The sequence below is a fragment of the Lathyrus oleraceus genome, chromosome 3, assembly GCF_024323335.1.
Source record: "Lathyrus oleraceus cultivar Zhongwan6 chromosome 3, CAAS_Psat_ZW6_1.0, whole genome shotgun sequence".
NCBI lineage: Eukaryota > Viridiplantae > Streptophyta > Magnoliopsida > Fabales > Fabaceae > Lathyrus > Lathyrus oleraceus.
Genome location: NC_066581.1, coordinates 402840192 through 402847181, shown reverse-complemented (window position 1 = coordinate 402847181; position 6990 = coordinate 402840192).

Genomic DNA, 6990 nt, shown 5'->3' with positions numbered 1-6990 from the left:
GTTGACGACCGACAAGCTTTTGCTGTAAGCGGCAAACAGTCAAGGAAGTCCATGACTTTGAGACCCTTGTCTAGAACCCGATGTCGATGGTCGCGTAGTTCGGGGGCCCGAGAAGCTTTTCTCGTGTGGGTCGGTACGAAGATCTCACCCAGAAGAGGCTCATTTGAGGGATTTGACGACCGGTAAGCTTTTTTCGTAAGCGTCAAACAGCCAAATGAATCAATGATTTTGGGGTCCCTATCTAACCCTAGACTTCGACGGTGAGATCCTAATTGAGGAAAGCAATCAGTGTTGCCCTCCATCCGTATTTTGAGACTTTGATCCTGAACCTGTTTGCGTGTACAACTTGTGAAGGCCATGCTTATGAACCAAATCACTCATGCATTCATATACTCATGCATCATGTGCATAGACAATAAAATCAAGGCTCTTAGTATCTGATGTTTATTGTAAGAAACTACGAGGACTTTGCAAAGCAATCATGAATTCCCTCCTCAGAAAAAGTACATTCTCCTTCAGGTACAAGGAACCCAGATTGGATAGCTTGAAAGCCCTGAGCTCCAAGATAGCCCCTGTCAAGTACAAATGCTAAGCGGCCTATGGGAACATTCTGGACTTGGTGAACGAGAGTGTGGACTACGTGGCCCTCACTACCTTGGCTCAGTACTATGATATCCCGATGCGTTGTTTCACCTTTCCTGACTTCCAGATAGCTCCCACATTGGAGGAATTTGAAAGGCTTCTGAACCGCTCCATCAAAGATCATAATCCGTTCCCCAAGATCGAAGAAGACTTTTCCATGCCCAAGCTAGCATCTGTGTTAGGGATCGAGGTAGGTGAATTGGCAGCCAGTTGGGCTCCGAAGGGAACTGACAAAGGATTCGCCAGAAAATTCTTGGAAGGTCATGCGTGGAGGTTCGCCAAAGAAAAGAAGTGGGATTCTTGCATAGCAGTGTTAGCATTGTTGATCTATGGGATCGTTCTATTCCCAAATATCGACAACTTCATAGATCAGGCTGCGGTGAACATCTTCTTGTCCGGTAACCCAGTGTCATTTCTCTTGGCCGACTTCTACCATACTTTCCACACTCACCATGAGAAGTGAAATTCTGGTATCAGGTATAAGATGTCGAAGGTAATGTCACGACACTGATATCTGTTAATACACAATGGATAAATAAATAGAATTGAAAAGCAAATCATACAAGCAATTGTTAACCCAGTTCGGTGCAACTCACCTACGTTTGGGGGCTACCAAGCCAGGAAGGAAATCCACTAAAATAGAATTAGTTCAAAGACTATCCGTACACTTCACCAAGTTACAGTCTTTCTCACCTAATCTCTACCCGTGCAATTTCTACCTAAGCACTTTTAGATATGAGAACCCACTCACTTCCCTTACAATCACAAACCCGTGATCTTAAACAACAATCCCTTGTGAAAAGAAAATACTTTTCAATTACAATATTCTTGATTTTACTTCACAGTTTCAATCAAGAAGACACACTCTTGATCTTGCTTCAAAGCTTTGATCAAGAAGACAAATCAGTCCAATTCAATCATCTATGGATGACTTGAATGAACTACAGACACAAACCCTAGCTCTCTCTCTAAATATCGCTCAGTATTGGTTGTGTGTACAATCAGGTTTTCTAAGTCCCTTTTTATAGAAACATTGGACAACTTTAAAACCCTAAATATATTTTCCAATTAAATCTTTTCATATCAGCTGTAAAGATCTCCTTGGTAAATAAACAAATCTGGTTGATATCCCTGATAGATTGCGCTAGCTAGCCATATCTTCAATCAACCAATGATTGCCACCAATTGTGCAATCACAATACACCAGACATTCATACTGAATGTTCTGTGTACAGGATGTCATGACATCGGGTCTGACATCTGGAAAAATCCTGCATAATCCAGTTTCCTTTTATAGCAGGTACAACCATATCAGTTACCATGACAATGAGTATGTCAACTGAAACAATCCTGCAGCATATGTCTTCCATATAAGCTCCAGCAGGTACACCCAATATCAGAAGCCTTATCTTTATATGTGGCATTCTGAAACAATCCTGCTTGCATATCTTCTTTAACTCCAGCAGGTACATAGGATATCTCATGTTAAGACATCACACATAACATCTTGTGAACACTCTTTGTTTTACCAAAATCACTGCCAACACTTAGAATCAACAAACTCCCCCTTTGGCAAATTTTGGCTAAAACATATATCTGTCCTTTTTGTTCACAAGGCAAACTATCAGCAGTTAAACCACTAAATAGTAGTTTAATCAGCAGCAGAAGCAAAACAATTACTAGCTATGGCTACTAGTAACACACACATGCACAAGGGTACTTCTCCTCCCCCTAAAACTGTGCAACAATCAACAGAATTACTAGTTATGGATGCAACTAGTAAGACACACAAATGCACAATGCACCAGGGTACTTCTTCTCCCCCTAAAACTGTGCATTCACCAAAAACAGCTACTATAACTCCAGCACCTGTACCAGCCAGAATGTCACACTGACATCTGCTATAACATCAGCACCTGTGCACCTCTTCATCAGCACCTGTGCACCTCTTCCAATAATAGTTGTACTTCTGTTCAGCCATCTCAGCCAGTACCCAGCTTCACCCAGCTCCATATACTTCTCCCCCTTTTTAGTCAAAATTGACCAAAGGTAAATAAATCTCATAGAATCTTTACACCAATCACATCTCTCGCTATACCATACCTCACAAAACTCCATACTCTTTTTGTGAGAACTATCCCCAGAATCCTTTGATTGCTATAGATTCTCATACACACAGATCCCCAATTTTCTTCTTAAACATTCAAATTGATTGGCATCCAAGGCTTTTGTGAATATGTCAGCTAGTTGCCTCTCTGTAGGAACATGCTCCAGTGCTATGATCTTTTCTTCCACAAGTTCTCTGATGAAGTGATGCCTGATATTTATGTGCTTAGTCCTACTGTGCTGAATAGGATTCTTGGAAATATTTATAGCACTCAGGTTATCAAAGTATAATGTCATGACTTCTTGTGTGACATTATATTCAGACAATATTTGTTTCATCCAGACTAGTTGAGAACAACTACTTTCCGCTGCTATGTACTCAGCTTCAGCAGTGGATAGAGATACACAGTTCTGTTTCTTACTGAACCATGAAATCAGATTGTTCCCTAAGAAGAAGCATCCTCCTGATGTGCTCTTCCTATCATCAGCACTTCCAGCCTAGTCTGCATCATAGTATCCAGTCAACATAGATCCAGATCCATGAGTATATAGCATCCCATAGTCACTGGTGCCATTGACATAATTCAGTATTCTCTTTACTTGGTTTATGTGACTGACTTTTGGTTCAGCTTGATATCTAGCACACACACCAACAGCAAATTCAATGTCAGGTCTGCTTGCTGTGAGATATAGCAGACTCCCTATCATGCTTCTGTATAGACTTTGATCTACACTGACACCATTTTCATCTTTGGAGATTTTTGCATGTGTAGGAGCAGGAGTTCTTTTATGACTTGCATTCTCCATGCCAAACTTCTTCACAATGTTCTTGGCATACTTGCTTTGAGATAAGAAGATAGAGTCTTCCATCTGTTTGACTTGTAGCCCAAGAAAGTAAGTCAGTTCTCCAACAAGGCTCATCTCAAATTCAGATTGCATTTGTCTAACAAAGTGTTCAACCATCTGCTCTGACATTCCACCAAATACTATGTCATCTACATATATTTGTGCCACCATGAGCTTCCCTCCTTCATTCTTCACAAATAGAGTTTTGTCAATACCTCCTTTCCTGTATCCATTATCAGTGAGGAATACTGTGAGCCTCTCATACCAAGCCCTGGGAGCTTGTTTTAACCCATAGAGGGCTTTCTTCAATCTGTACACATGTTTAGGAAGGTTTGGATCTGTGAAGCCTTTAGGCTGTTCAACATATACTTCTTCATTTAGGTAGCCATTTAGAAAGGCACTTTTCACATCCATCTGAAACAGTTTGAATTTCAGAATACATGCCACTCCAAGCAGTAATCTAATGGACTCAAGGCGAGCTACAGGAGCAAAATTTTCATCAAAGTCAATTCCTTCTACTTGAGTATATCCTTGGGCTACCAATCTAGCTTTGTTTTTAGTAACAACCCCTTGTTCATCAGATTTGTTCTTGTATACCCACTTTGTACCTATGACATTTACTCCTTCAGGTCTAGGAACCAATTCCCATACTTCATTCCTTTTGAATTGACCAAGTTCTTCTTGCATGGCATTGATCCAGAACTCATCAGTCAAGGCTTCCTTGATATTTCTGGGCTCAATCTTTGACACAAAGCAGCCATGTGAGATTACTTCTCTTGATCTAGTAGTGACTCCTTTATCTGGGTCTCCTATGATAAGGTCTTTGGGATGATCCTTCTGAATTCTGATAGAGGGTCCCTTGTTGATTTTGTCATCTTCAGGTTCAGTTTGAGGTGGTTCTTCTTCCTTATTCTTGTCTGAGGAGTCAGCTGGAGAATCATTCAGAGATGTCTCGACATCGTCTGTGACATCAGTCTGTTGATCATCAACCACTACATTAATGGATTCCATCAACACATTAGTTCTGGAATTGAAGACCCTGTAGGCTCTGCTGTTTGTTGAATAGCCCAAAAATATTCCTTCATCACTTTTGGGATCCATCTTCCTTCTTTGCTCATGATCAGCTAAGATATAGCATTTGCTACCAAATACATGGAAGTGTTTTACTGTAGGTTTTATTCCTTTCCAGACTTCATAGAGAGTTGTGGGAGTCCCTTTCTTTAATGTCACTCTGTTATGGACATAGCAGGCTGTGTTCATGGCTTCAGCCCAAAAATGATAGGGTAACTTCTTAGCATGAATCATAGCTCTGGCTGATTCTTGCAGAGTCCTATCTTTCCTTTCCACCACACCATTTTGCTGGGGAGTGATGGGGGATGAGAACTCATGATGAATTCCTTCTGAAGAACAAAATTCAGCAAATTTGTTGTTCTCAAACTCCTTTCCATGATCACTTCTAATTTTGATAACAGGACTTCCTTTTTCCCTTTGAAGCTTCAGACACAGCTCCTTAAAGACTTCAAACACATAAGATTTTTCTCTTATAAAATTTATCCAGGTGTATCTGGAGAAATCATCCACCATCACATATGCATATTTCTTACCACCAAGGCTTTCTACCTGCATGGGTCCCATTAAGTCCATATGAAGTAGTTCCAGGACTTTGGTAGTTGTGTCATGTCTGAGCTTCTGGTGTGACATCCTTGTCTGTTTTCCAATCTGACATTCTCCACAAATTTTTTCCTCATCAATCTTTAAGTTGGGAATCCCTCTAACTGCTTCTACTGATATGATTCTCTTCATACCTTTCAGGTGCAGATGGCCCAATCTTTGATGCCATATCTTCACTTCTTCTTCTTTGGCTAAGGTACACATTGAAGAGTATCCAGTTTCTTGAGAGCTCCACATGTAGCAGTTGTCTTTGGACCTAACTCCCTTCATGATTACTTTATTTTCTTTGTTAGTAATCAGACATTCAGTTTTTGTGAAGTTTACATTCAGACCTTAGTCACATAGTTGACTGATGCTTATGAGATTAGCAGTTAATCCCTTAACAAGTAGAACATCATCAAGGTCAGGAACTCCGAGGCAATCTAGCCTACCCATTCCCTTGATTTCCCCTTTTGCACCATCACCAAAAGTAACATAGCTCATGGCATGAGGATGAAGTTCAGTCAACAGGTTTTTGTTCCCAGTCATATGTCTGGAGTAACCACTGTCAAAATACCAATCTTCTTTGGCTGAGACTCTGAGGGAAGTGTGGGCTATTAGACTTGTGACCTTTGTCTTAAGAGCCCATTGCTTTCTGCTGACAGTCTTGTGATGTTTGGACCTAGATTGGTGTTGAGACTGAACCGGACCAGGATAGCCATATAGCTTATAACAGAAGGGCTTCAGGTGGCCAAATTTTCCACAATATTGGCATTTCCATCTTTGATGGTTCCCTTTCTGCTGTTGTGACATCTGATGTGACATCTCAGATTTGCTTCTACCATGACTGCTCTTAGGTTTGGATTTTGATTTGCAACTGCACTCACCCTTGAATCCAATGCCAGATTTGTTTCCAGTTATTTGCCCAGTCTGGAGAATCTTGTCTAGGGTGGCAGATCCATTGTTAAGCATTTTTACATACTTAGTCATCTCATCTAGTTTGGAATTCAAGAATACAGCCTCAGTTTCCAATTTTGAGATGGTTTCCATATACTCTTTCTTCTCATTTTTCAGCTGAGTTATCACTTCCTCCTGTCTTTAAACTTGTTTGCACAATCCTGCCCTTATATGGCACCACTCTTTGTAGGTAGTGTTCAGCTCTTCAAAGGATCTTTCATCATCAATTGACTCTTCCTCAGACCCCCATCTTCCTGTCAAAGCATTTGCATGACTTGTAGCTTCTTTAGTTTCACTTCCATCAGACCAAGAGGCTACAAGACTCCTCTTTTGTTTCCTGAGGTAGGTCCCACATTCAGTTTTAATATGACCATACCCATTACACTCATAGCACTGAACTTCTTTGGGCTTTTCTTCAGACTTTGTGGTCTTACCAAAGTTGTTGGATTTATTGATGTCAGATGTGATGTTTTTGACATTGCCCTTAGCTCTGACATCTACCTTTTTCATTAGTCTGTTGAACTGTCTTCCCAACATTGCTATCTCATTTGCCAGGTCTTCATTAATGTCGTGACCACCTACCTCATCTTCCTCTTCGGTGTTTGACACAAATGCTATGCTCTTGGCCCTCTTTTCAGCTCCATCACATATTCCCATCTCAAATGTTTGGAGGGACCCAATCAGCTCATCCACTCTCATATTTGAGATATCTTGAGATTCTTCTATGGCTGTGACTTTCATAGCAAATCTCTTGGGGAGTGATCTTAATATCTTTCTTACCAGTTTTTC